Here is a 13,958-nt window from a genome sequence, read left to right as displayed (position 1 = left end):
ATTTATAATGATAATTCCTAAATGTGGACAAAATGCAGAGAAAGAAGCTTTCTCACACATTCATAAAAAGAAGGGGCATAAATGGTTAAACAGTTTTGGGAAGCACCAGGCAAATATGTTATAAGACTGTAAACACATTCATATTGTTTGGTTCAATAATTCTACTCCAGGGAAACAATCTCAAGGAAACAATAAGAAAGAATAGAGGCAAAACCATGCACTTCAAATTCTTTTTTAAGCTTAAAAATTAGAAAATAGTGTAAATGCTGAATAGCATAAATATGTTAAACAACTTGAGTTCTATTGCCTTGATTCAATTATATGCATTGACTTAAAATGTTTACCAACAATATTTTAAAATGTATTTCTCAATGCCCTTCTTGCATAGGTCCTTTTCCATGTTTTTGCTATGTCCCTGGTTTGGTTCATGTTAACAACATATCAGAAGTAGTGAGACACTTCTTCTCTACTACACTTGTTTCTGAATTTGTCTGCTGTGTCAGGGAGGGGTGCGGTCAGTGCCTGAGGCCAAAGCATAACAGCATTAGCATAAAAGACATTGGAAGGCCAATGGACCTTGCTATTCAGCAGGGCTGAAATCAGCACAAGTTTGCTCCTGCTGTGATTGAGATGGCCCGAGGCCATTTCCTGACCTGATAATCCTTACATTGTCTACCAAACTTTACCTTTGATGTGCCTATATGCATTGCTAAAGGGCAAATGTGTATTCAAAGTGAATAAAAGGCAGACAGGACCCAGACTCTTGGTTCCTGTTCATGAAAGAGGTTTCTACCTGGCTCCCATGCCTGAAAAATTTATATTTATTCTATAGTGTATTCATTGTGTCTTAGGTCCTCCTGCAAGTCATCCTGAATTCACCATGCAGGTCTCGGCTGGTCAGAATCCCAAGAGCTGAACAGATCAATACCTCTGCAGTGTAAAGCTGCTGTGTAACAGGGACAGTATGACAGACCCTGGGGATGCAAGCAACTACGGTGTGAAAAGAGAACTGGAGTGATATAGGAGTGTGATTGTCATGTAGCTGATTGTAAATAAAGAAAAAAGGAATAAAACCTCAATAGCATTTATTAAACTTTTTTCTAAGAATAAAACTATCTCTTTTATTTCCAAATAGTGTAGGGCCAGGAGAACAACATGATAAAAATTAAGATCCTTTCTCTGTGGCTCTATTGGCCTCCGGAGGGACAGTAGCTCCTTGGGCCTCTGTATTGTCTGCTGCAGGGCTTCAGGGGCCTTAGTTGTCACGACAAACTGAAGGCCTGTCACACTAGATACTGCTCCCTCCTGGCTGGCCACAGCTGAGGGATAAGACACCCTCCCCCAATGGCCCCCACTCTGAGCTTGTTCCTGCCCTGTGCTGCCCCAAAGCTAAATATTGGTTAGTGGGCTAGGTTTCCAAATGCGGTAGCTCTGGATGCCTCCCAGGGTGGCAGGCTCCCCGTCAATCTCTATGACGATGTGATTCATCTGTGTAACCCACACAAACCAGTGGCTCTCCAGGAACCTAATGAAGTTGAGGAAAAAGATGGCTCCCAGGATGCCACAGAAGGAATGTAGGTGATGAAGAAATGGGCATAAAAACTTGGCCCAGGACAAGTCCACCAGTCTTTGCAATGATCATGGTCATGATGATCTGGTACTGGAAGTACATGGGGATGAGCAGCGGTGGCCCAATCAGGAAGAAATACTCATGCTGGTGGTTGTAGGGCAGGCATTTCAGCTTCTCATCATACTCAATGAGTAGCTATTTGCCCAGGATGAACACGTGCAGCATGTTCACATTCTGATCCTTCTGGAAGATGTTGATCTTGGCATGATGCTGAAAGTGGCAATGGTTCCACCAGTTGGGGGAGGCAACCTTTAAGGGCCAGTGATGGACTTGTAGACACTGTGTCAACATGTGGACTTCTGGTAGACGGAGAGGTGGCCAGCATCATGGTGCAGCCAGCCTGGGCCTGAGAGGTAGAAAGGACAAAGGCCATGATATCATTTGGAATCCGGCCATTGCCAAAATAAAAGATGGTGAACCATGTGATGCTCTCCGTGATCATGAGGGAAGGCACGGAAGGCAATTGTAGCATCTTCCTCCTTGTAGTGCCTGATGACCTGGTGTCCTCCTCACCCGCCTCTCCTGCCCCAAGATGGCGGTTGGGCCATTTAGTGATGTTGTAGACCTTGTGGTCGACAAGGAGCCACTTGTTAGTATGCAGGTTGTGCTTCTGAATTTCCTCCCAGGCGAAGGTGGGCATTGCCACCTCACGCTTGGTGCCCCCTTGCTCTGGTTCCCCCACTTCTCCATGTTGCCTACTGACTGGGATCCCCTGTGTATTGTGGCCTCCTGGTACGAGTTAAATGAATCCATTAAATGAATCCATTTTTTTAAAAATCGTATCAGCAACCTAGCAATACTGGTACTTTATCAATATTTTAAAATTGGGAATACTGAGGCTTATAGAGTAGAATTAATTTGCTCAAGGTTCAAGTTATTGGCATATTAAACCAGTTTTAAACTTTAAGACCTATCCTTATTCTGTGAATCGTTTTATTTTATCACTAGAGGCCCGGTGCACAAAAATTTGTGCACTGTGGGGGGGGGGGGGGTCCCCCGGCCCGGCCTGTGCCCTCTCCCAGTCTGGGACCCCTCGGGAGATAATGACCTGCTGGCTTAGGCCTGCTCCCGGGTGGCAGAGGGCAGGCCCAATCCCTAGGTGCAGCCCCTGGTCAGGCTCAGAGCAGGGCCAATTGGGGAGTTGGGGCGCCGCCCCCTGTCATGCACAGAGCAGGGTGGATCAGGAGGTTGCGATGCCACCCTCAGTCACACTCAGGGTTGAGCCGATTGGGGGGTTGGGGCACCGCCCCCTGTCACACTCAAGGCAGGGTTGATGGGGAGGTTGTGGCGCCACCCCCTGTCACTCACAGAGCAGGGCCGATCAGGGGGTTGGGTCACTGGCCCCTGTCACTCACAGAGCAGGGCCCATGAGGGGGGTTGGGGCTCCGTACCCTGTCACTCACAGAGTAGGGCCGATAGGGTAGCTGGGGCACCGCCCCCTGTCACACACAGAGCAGGGCGGATCAGGGGGTTGGGGCGCTACACCCTGTCACACTCAGGGCAGGGCTGATCAGGGGGTTGGTGCGCCACACCCTGTCAAACACAGAACTGCAGGGCAATCAGGGGGTTGGGGAGCTCCTCCCTATCAGGCACAGAGCAGGGCTGATCAGCGGGTTTGGGCGCTGCCCCCTGTCACGCTGATCCCAGTGCTGGGAGCCTCGCTGCTCCACTGATCCCGGTGCAGGGAGGCATATTACCCTTTTACTATATAGGATAGAGGCCTGGTGCACGGGTGGGGGCCGGCTGGTTTGTCCTGAAGGGTGTCCTGGATCAGGGTGGGGGTCCCCACTGGGGTGCCTGGCCAGTTTGGCTGAGGGGCTGAGGGCTGTTTTCTGAAAGTGTGTGACTGAAGCTCCCAACCACTCCTTTTTTTCTTTTTTTATTCTGGGCCAGCTTTAGCTCTGAGGCCTCAGCTGCTGAAAACATCGATACAATGTTGTGGCTGGCTGCTGAACTTGGCTGACTGACAGCCGGTTTCTGGGGTTTTGTTTAGCTTATTTGCAACATAGTACATAGTTGCTTAGAGTTGCCCCTGAGAGGCCGGCAGCGGCAGGCGGGGAACGTTGGAGTCCGCAGTCACTGGATAAAGCAAGCCTCCCTGCTGGCTTCAGTGCATGGCTGCCGGCCGCCATCTTGGCTGACAGTTAATTTGCATAAGGATACGCTGATTAGCCAATGGGAAGGGTAGCGGTCGTACGCCAATTACCATGTTTCTCTTTTATTAGTGTAGATTGATAGCAACAAGCAATCACAGGATGTTTTCTTTTCAGCAAACTTCTTAAATAAGCAATCTGTGTTTAATTTTTATATTAAGGCTTTTATCTAGATTTACCTAGATTTTAGCAATGTGGGAAAAATATAAAATATACAATTTAAAATTATAAAACTTTTGTGAAAATAATTGATAGTGGAGGTGATGTTACAGTCCCTGGAGAATATGACAATGGGGACTTTAGATAATAAAATCACCTGCATGGGCCCTTGGCTGTGTAGAGTGGGATCTGATGCACAAGTATGTAGCAGGGCATGGCTACATACATTGTTTCCTGTCATCTGGAACAGGAGCAATCAACAGGAGAGCACAGGTATGACATAACTAAACAACATTTCAGAAAATCTCTGAAACGTTCTTACCAACAAGACATTTTGTGTCAAAAATATTTTTTTTCAAAATTGATGTAGATAAACTCTAATAGTTTAAACCTAATACATAGACTAACAGTGAAAAATAGTTTATTTAGATGGAGCAAACCCAAATAAAAGTCATATGGTAATGTATGTGTATATTTCAATGTATTACACATATGTAAAGTGTCTGAATTTTATATTATCCATCAAAAGCCATTAAGTTCAAAATACAAATACATGGTTGTTAAAAAAAATAGCTTATTTTTATAAGAGATACCACAAACTTCAGCTCTATAGCTATGTCAGGGCTGTGATCTAGCTTTGCTATAGAAATATTTGTGACTTTGGCAGTTGATTTATTTCATTATGATTCCATTTCCTACAGGTAAACTGATATAGCTGTACTGGATTATGTCTAAATTTTTCTCTGGTTCTGAATGACTACTGTTCAATAATTCTACCTGAATAAAATAGTTCTTCCAATAGAGTGTGCACATTTTATTCTGAAATATACTCATAAATAAGTGATAATTGATTGAACAAATATTGAGTTTCTACTCAGTGGGGGCACTAGGGATGCAGCGGTCAACAAGAAATATGGATTCTATTTCTTTATTAATGCACTTCTTCAGGTATATGAAGTAGTAAATTTGTTTTTTCTTCAATCTCTATTTTTAACCCTAGAAAAACAACATCTGCTTCCTACCCCTAGCATGGGAGTATGTATGTACATGTATAATTCCAGGCTTTTTGTTCATGTTACCTTTGTTTTCACATTTATAAAAAAAAAAACTTTAGTATGACCCATACTTTCCACTTTTATGTGAAAACAATCAAATGTCATTTAAATCAGAATTATAATTTCTCTTCCAATATAATGCTAATCCTGCCACACCTTCCCCTCTGGTTCTTTGGCTTCTACTGCCTGCTACCAATTGACGGAGTGGTGGTTGGAAAATAATTCCTAAAGAGGGGGTCCTGTCAGCTGAACATCACAGAAAAGGGGAAACAGCATGAGAACCATTTTCGGTTCATAAATTGGAAGCCCACAAACCCCGCTCAGAATATCTATAATAATAAAAGTATAATATGCTAATTAGACTGGACATCCTTCTAGATGTCCTTCCAGACGACCTTCCAGATGAAGCCAGGGCTGCAAGGGAACCCTGGGTCCTGGGTGCCTGCCAGCAGCTGGAGGGAAGTCCAGGTCCCAGATGCCAGAGGGAAGCTGGTGGCAGCAGCCTGGGGAAGGAAGGCCTACTCTTGCATGAATTTCATGCATTGGGCCTCTAGTATAGATATGTTTTCTTAAATCCTACCATGATTTAAAGCATTTTTATTAACTGCCAATATTGATAGAGTTGGAAGAGTTTAATAAACAAAATGTATGTCCAGTTTCTTTCACACATTAAAAGACTGAGTACCCCGGAGCCAGTGTATCAGTGTGACCCAATAGCTAGAGCTGGATATAGCTAGAGGGGGTAGAGCAAATCCCCATCATTAAATTCCCTGCCACTCACTAATGGATTATACTGGGCTCACTTTGCTGAAAAGAATTCTCTCAATGGCATTTGAGATTTGAATGCTAGCCTGCAGGCATGAGAAACTGCAAGTTCCTTAATATGTATTTCAGTCAGGCTTCTTATAAACATCGGAACTCAGTCTAACAAAGTTACCAAAAGCAATTTGCTAAAGGTAGTAGAAAGTTTGCATAAAATGTAGGGGGAGCAGAAAATCTGGCTTGGAAGTTATGCCACCAAGAACCACAGCCAAATATCAGCCACGTGGTGTGCTGATCCTGGGAGCTGCTGTACACGGGCTGCAGGGCAGGCACTGTGTCATGAGGCCACAATGGTGTCGCTGGGCTTCGGTGCTCTGTGGGAAGCTTTTCATTTTTCTACAGCACACCACCACCCTCTCCAGCAACCTGGAATATGTGCAATGCCATGGTCTTCCAATTCTTCTTCTTCTTCTTCTTTTTTTTTTTTTTTTTGAGTGATTCTTTCAAGCTTTCTAAATCACAAACTCATATGGTATTTTTAAGCAAATTTTGGATTCTGTCTTGGTGGGGTCGGACTCACAAAATATTGAAAGTGTGTTCAAAAGATACTTGCCATAGGCATGGCTGAGTGTTTAAGTGGTTTACAAAGGCATTTAAAAATTAAAGTGAGCTTCCCCAGTAAAAATGAAATTTGAAGCCATTTCTATGCCCCAAGCCATTATTGTATCCATGTTTTTAGTTCTATATTTATAGAAAGCTCTGATCCCAAGGAAAGGATCTGATATGGTAGAACTTCCAGAAACGGTAGGGAAACCTTCATTTTTTTAAGTTTTTTTAAATCTCCATTTAAAAACCAGTATTTATCAAAACACACATTCAATGCTTCCTGCACATAAACTTGAATATCACCAGGAGACATCTGATGTTGATAAATTCCCATTAGGTGAAGGAAAAAAACACACCATAAAGTTAACAAGTAATGCAGTTACCTTCCTCTCTATACCATAAACTAGAGGCCCAGTGCACAAAAATTTGTGCACTGGACGAGGGGGGCCCTCAGCCCGGCCTGTGCCCTCTCGCAGTCTGGGACCCCTCTGAGGATGTCCATCTGTTGGCTTAGGCCCACTCCCTGGGGGATTGGGCCTAAGCTGGCAGTCAGACATACCTCTGGCAGCTTGGGAGCCCTCAGGGGATGTCTACTTGCTAGTGGGGAGCAGGCCTAAGCTGCAGTCGGACATCCTTAGTGCTGCTGAGGAGGCGGGAGAGGCTCCCACCACAACCGCTGTACTGGCAGCCATCAGCCTGGCTTGTGGCTGAGCAGACCTCCCCCTGTGGGAGCGCACTGACCACCAGGGGGCAGCTCCTGCATTGAGTGTCTGCCCCCTGGTGGTCAGTGTTTGTCATAGTGACCAGTCATTCATAGTCGTTCTGCTGTTAGGGTCAATTTGCATATTACCCTTTTATTATATAGGATAGAGGCCTGGTGAATGGGTGGGGGCCAGCTGGTTTTCCCTGAAGGGTATCCTGGATCAGGGTGGGGGTCAGGCTGTGGTGCCTGGCCAGCCTGGGTGAGGGGCTGAGGGCCTTTTTCAGACTGGCCACACCCCCTTCAGGGTGGGGGTCCCCGCTGGGGTGCCTGGCCAGCCTGGGTGAGGGGCTGATGGCTGTTTTCAGGCTGGCCAACCCCCCCAGTGGAAACCCTCACCCCATGAGGGTGTGGCCATCCTGTGTGAGGGGCTGATGGCTCTTTGCAGGCTGGCCACGGCCACCAGTGACCCAAGCTCCCAGTGTAGGCTAGGTGGAAGCAGGTATGTGGGATTTATTTATCTTCTATAATTGAAACTTTGTTGCCTTGAGTGGAGGCCACAGCTGGCTAGGGCAGGTGGGAAGCTTGGCTTCCTCCATCGCTGGGGCAACCAAGCCTCCTGCTTGCTCTAGCTCCGTGGCTGCTGGCGGCCATCTTGGCTGGGTTAATTTGCATATAGTTGCTCTGATTGGCTGGTGGGTGTGGCTTTGTGCGTAGCAGAGGTGTGGTCAATTTGCATGTTTCTCTTTTATTAGATTAGATATCTTATCTGGGATTTATATTTCACAAGACCCCAACATCTGTCCCCTAAGTACTACATAGCATTGAGGTCTTAGTTTTCTATTAGAGACTGAAATATTCTGATAAGTAATCACAAAATATATTTGTGTGCATGTGTGTATTCTGGATGTGTGAAAAATCCTAATAAGAGGCTTTCTGACCATCAGAATAGTTACAGAAAGCCCAGATGAGATAGTTTCTATCTCCTCAATCATACTACCTTTTTTTCACATTGTAATGAGATACATAAAATGTCCTCCTTCTTTTGCCAAGATAAGTAGAGGTATCAATTATCTGAAGTGTAATTTAATTTCTTTTGTGTGTCAGGCCAATAGAGAAGGAAGGATACAGATGGGGAAAGAACAGCCATAATCAAGAAATCATAAGTAATTACATTCAGAGGTCTAGTCTAAGCAGCATGTTCAGACTTCTGTTTGTCCTCATCTAATTATATGACTTACAAAGTAGTGATTAAATGAATAAATAAATGATCTTTTCAAAGCCAGACGAAATGTGGCTTATTATTTGATCACTGCTCAGTGAAGGCCAAGGACACAGAGGAGGAGGGAGAGCATTTACTCAGGGGGCTGGATCTGAAAATACAAGTGAGACAGAAAGAACCTCCAGGAGGGCAAATTGAATGTCAGAGATCAGCCACTTCCTTTGCCTTATTTTGTTACAAAATGTATATAAGGAAAAATAAATGATTGAAAATGAATAGCCTCCTTCTTGTGAGTTCGGGGGACAACCAGCCTCTGTTAGAAGCACTCTTCTCACTTGATACAATGCTTAGTTAGGACCTTTTTTGGACCTCTCTGATTTCTCTCCCTCATTCTTACTTCCCAAGCGATTGCTGTTGTTTTCCCACTTGCTGTGCACATTGTATTGTTGTTGTAACTGCAGCTGGATTGGCTTAGTAGCCATTACTTTAAATTCCTAAATCAGTACTTTCATTGCCAACCTCCCTTCTAGGGTGAGGCCACACATTTCAAACTTCCTACTGAATATTGACTACTGCTGCTTAGATTTCAGTTGTAAAGTAACTCCCATGGCTTCTACATTTCAATATCATTATTATTGCTGTTGAAAACTCACTCACATAATTCATAGATTACTCCTTTGCACTTAGCACTGGCCCCTAAAACCTGTTTTGCAAGACCTGTTTTGTTTATTAGTTTTTAATATTTGTGCCAGATTTACCTCTCTGCTTTGCATTAGTCCCCCTGACTTGTGATTCTTGTTGTTATCACTCTAGTATAGTCCCTCATTTCCCAACACCTGGATTATCCTTGCAGGGTTTTATAACAAATGCTATCTAGAGTCGTTCGTAGCTCTTGAAAAATCTGATGCTAATTTGTCTCACCTTGTTACAGAATTTACCAGGCGACTGAAAAATATGCAGGAGTACCGGAGGCACAGGAAAAAAACCCATTTATTTTCAGACGTTTCACATGTACTAGTACAGGACTCAGGGGAGGCTGTTTCTCTCCCAATCCCGAGCAAACCAATATGGAGGAAGCTTTCCCTTGATAGCCTTTGGTTTCTTTGTCCCCCAAATATGGATCATACTTCCGGACCTTTCGTGGGCTTTGCAAAAAGCCCCATGTGCTGGGATGGGGGCAGTGAGACCACATCTGAAGGCCTGGCTTGGCGCTGGCACTGATAACTCCGTCTGGGGGTTGTGTATTGGTCATGGTTTATGGCCTCTCCAAAATGGGAGTAGTACTTAGGTAAACAGGTCTTGCAGGACGAGATAATTAAAGAAGGGACAGTGACTCTAGGCTAACAAGAATGTGCATTAGGTTACTGGCACAGATTCAGATTGCTAGCCCCCCGAAAATGTCTCATTTTCCCCATCAACCTCATAATGTGAATAGCCAGTTAGACAGACATGAGCAGAGCAAGGACAATGGGCCAGGTACAAAATTCAACAGGGTGGAAAGCCTCTGGCGCCTAGCAAGAGGCAAAACTGGGAAAACAAGGACCTTGCCCCCAGGGTAAGCTTTCCTCCCCCAGCGTATCCGTGGTCATGGGTTTGGACCCCCTGACCTTTTCCTCACCATAAAGCAGAGCGACTATATGATCATGTCTAATCCTCTTCCTAGTAACTTTCAGTATGTGATGAATGCATTAATGACGGTTAAAGACACCTTCAGACATCCTAGTATAAATAACCTAGTGTATTTCCTTTCTTTTTCTTAATAGCAGTTGCATTATAAGATAGAATTCTTTTTTTATTTTTATTTTTTTTTATTTTTTGCTAAAAGTATTACAAAGTGTATTACATAAGTGTCCTTTTTTCCCCCCCGCCCTTGACAGACCCCTGCCCTCCCTTACCCCCCAGTGTCTTATGTCCATTAGTTATGGTTATATGGATGCATACCAGTCCTTCGGTTGATCTCTTAATCCCCTCCCTCCTCCCCCCCAACCCTCCCTGGCCTTCCCACTGCAGTTTGACAATCAGTTTGAGGCAGCTCTGCCTCTGTATCTATTATTGTTCAAAAGTTTGTAATGGTCTTTATTATCCATGAATGAGTGAGATCATGTGGTATTTTTCCTTCATTGACTGGCTTATTTCACTTAGCATAATGCTCTCCAGTTCCATCCATGCTGTTGCAAATGGTAAGAATTCCTTCTTTTTTACAGCAGCATAGTATTCCATCGTGTAGATGTACCACAGTTTTCTAATCCATTCATCTACTGATGGGCACTTAGGCTGTTTCCAGATCTTAGCTATGGTGAATTGTGCTGCTATGAACATCGGGGTGCATATATCCTTTCTGATTGGTGTTTCTGGTTTCTTGGGATATATTCCTAGAAGTGGGATCACAGGGTCAAATGGGAGTTCCATTTCCAATTTTTTGAGGAACCTCCATACTGCCTTCCATAGTGGCTGCACCAGTCTGCATTCCCACCAGCAGTGCACAAGTGTTCCTTTTTCTCCACATCCTCTCCAGCACTTGTCGTTTGTTGATTTGTTGATGATGGCCATTCTGACAGGTGTGAGATGGTACCTCATTGTTGTTTTGATTTGCATCTCTCGGATGATTAGTGACTTTGAGCATGTTTTCATATGTCTCTTGGCTTTCTGAATGTCCTCTTTTGAAAGGTGTCTATTTAGATCCTTGGCCCATTTTTTGATTGGATTGTTTATCTTCTTTTTGTTAAGTTGTATGAGTTCCCTATAAATTTTGGAGATTAAGCCCTTATCAGATATGACGTTGGCAAATATGTTTTCCCACGAGGTGGGTTTTCTTGTTGTTTTGTTGATGGTTTCTTTTGCTGTGCAGAAGCTTTTTATTTTGATGTAGTCCCATTTGTTCAGTTTCTCTTTAGTTTCAACTGCCCTAGGAGCTGTATCAGTGAAGAAATTGTTTTGGCATATGTCTGAGATTTTGCTGCCTTTGTATTCTTCTAGAATTTTTATGGTTTCCTGTCGTACATTTAAGTCCTTTATCCATTTTGAGTTTATTCTTGTGTATGGTGTAAGTTGGTGGTCTAGTTTCATTTTCTTGCATATATCTGTCCAATTTTCCCAACACCATTTATTGAAGAGACTATCTTGGCTCCATTGTATGTTCATGCCTCCTTTGTCAAAAATTAATTGAGCATATTGGTTCGGGCTAATTTCTGGACTCTCTATTCTATTCCACTGATCTATATGTCTGTTCTTGTGCCAGTACCAGGCAGTTTTGAGAACAGTGGCTTTGTAATACAGCTTGATCTGGCATTGAGATCCCACCTACTTTGTTTTTTCTCAGGATCGCTGCAGCTATTCGGGGTCTTTTTTTATTCCAGATGAATTTTTGGAGAGTTCGTTCTAGATCCTTGAAGAAGGCCATTGGTATTTTAATGGGAAGTGCGTTGAATGTATAGATTGCTTTGGGTAATATGGACATTTTAATGATGTTGATTCTACCAATCCAAGAACATGGTATGTTCTTCCATCTGTTTATGTCTTCCTCTATCTCTTTTTTCAACGTCCTATAGTTTTCTGAGTAGAGGTCTTTTACCTCTTTAGTTAAGTTTATTCCTAGGTATCTTAATTTTTGGGGTGCGATGGTAAATGGGATTGTTTTTATAATCTCTCTTTCTGAAAGTTCACTATTGGTATATAGAAATGCCTCGGATTTCTTGGGGTTAATTTTGTATCCTGCTACATTGCCAAATTCATGTATTAAGTCTAGTAGTTTTTTGATGGAGTCTCTAGGGTTCTGTATGTATAATATCATGTCATCTGCAAATAAGGACAGTTTTACTTCCTCTTTTCCAATTTGGATGCCTTTTATTTCTTCTTCTTGTCTAATTGCAATGGCTAATACTTCCAGGACTATGTTGAACAGGAGTGGAGAGAGTGGACATCCCTGTCTTGTTCCTGTTCTTAGGGGAAATGGTGTTAGTTTTTGTCCATTGAGTATGATGTTGGCTGTGGGCCTGTCATATATGGCTTTTATTATGTTGAGGTATGATCCTTCTATTCCCACCTTGCTGAGAGTTTTTATCAAAAATGGGTGTTGGATTTTGTGAAATGCTTTTTCTGCATCAATTGATATGACCATGTGGTTTTTTTCTTTCAATTTGTTTATGTGATGTATCACGTTTATTGATTTACGGATGTTGTACCATCCTTGCATCCCTTGGATAAATCCTACTTGGTCATGGTGTATGATCCTTCTGATGTACTGCTGGATCCGATTTGCTAAGATTTTGTTGAGGATTTTGGCATCTATGTTCATGAGGGATATTGGCCTGTAATTCTCTTTCATTGTGTTGTCTTTACCTGGTTTTGGTATTAGGGTGATGCTAGCTTCATAAAATGTGTTTGGAAGTGTTCCATCCTCTTGGACTTTTTGTAGTAATCTGAGGAGGATAGGTTTCAGTTCTTCCTTAAAAGTTTGGTAAAACTCCCCTGAGAAGCCGTCTGGTCCTGGGCTTTTGTTTGCTGGAAGCTTTTTGATGACTGCTTCAATTTCTTCCATAGTTATTGGCCTATTGAGATTTTTAGATTCTTCCTGATTGAGTTTTGGAATGTTGTATTTTTCTAGGAATTTGTCCATTTCCTCCAGGTTGTCTAGTTTCTTGGAGTAGAGTTGTCCGTAGTATTGTTTAACAATCATTTGTATTTCTTTGGGGTCTGTTGTTATTTCGCCTCTATCATTTCTGATTTGGTTTATTTGGGACCTCTCTCTTTGCTTCTTGGTGAGCCTGGCTAGGGGTTTGTCAATCTTGTTTATCCTTTCAAAGAACCAGCTCTTGGTTTCATTGATTTTCTGTATTGTTTTTTTGGTCTCTATTTCATTGATTTCTGCTCTAATCTTTATTATCTCCTTCCTTCTGCTCACTCTGGGGTTTTCTTGTTGCTCTCTTTCTAATTCTTTGAGTTGTAGAGTTAGATGATTAACTACCATTTTTTCTTGTTTTTTGAGGTAGGCCTGTAGAGCTATAAACTTCCCTCTCAGGACTGCTTTCATTGTGTCCCAGAGGTTTTGGATTGTTGTGTTTTCATTGTCATTAGTGTCCAGGATGTTTTTAATTTCTTCTTTGATGTCATCGGTAACCCAATCAATATTTAATAACATGCTATTCAGCTTCCAAGTGTTTGAGTATTTTGGGTTGTTTTTATTGTGGTTTATTTCTAACATTATGCCATCGTGGTCTGAAAAGATGCTTTTTATGATTTCAATCTTCTTGAATTTGTGGAGACTTTGCTTGTGACCCAATATGTGGTCTATTTTTGAATATGTCCCATGAGCACCTGAGAGGAATGTATATTCCGCAGCTGTGGGGTGAAGTGTTCTGAAGATGTCAATTAAGTCCATCTGATCTAGTGAGTCATTTAGGATTGCTGTTTCTTTGCTGAGTTTTTGTCTAGCGGATTTATCCAGTGATGTTAGTGGTGTATTAAAGTCCCCTACTATGATTGTATTGTTGTCGATCTCTCCCCTGATACCTTCCAGGAGTTTTCTTATGTATGTGGGTGCTCCTGCATTGGGTGCATATATGTTTATCAGGGTTATATCCTCTTGTTGTATTGATCCCTTTAGTATTATGAAGTGGCCTTCCTTATCTCTGGTTATGGCCTTCACTTTGAGGTCTATTTTGTTGGATATAAG

At 42.8% G+C, this 13,958-nt stretch overlaps 1 pseudogene; it reads right to left on the bottom strand.

The window, feature by feature from the left end:
* Window positions 1-1,389: 1,389 nt before the first annotated feature.
* Window positions 1,390-9,539, bottom strand: LOC139016854 (acyl-CoA 6-desaturase-like; annotated as a pseudogene).
* Window positions 9,540-13,958: the final 4,419 nt, after the last annotated feature.

This window comes from Myotis yumanensis, unplaced genomic scaffold (assembly GCF_028538775.1).
Source record: "Myotis yumanensis isolate MYYU_CA2020_CCGP unplaced genomic scaffold, mMyoYum1.0.hap1 SCAF_9, whole genome shotgun sequence".
In the NCBI taxonomy this organism is placed as follows: Eukaryota; Metazoa; Chordata; class Mammalia; order Chiroptera; family Vespertilionidae; genus Myotis; species Myotis yumanensis.
This window is presented reverse-complemented; position numbering and strand designations above follow the sequence as displayed.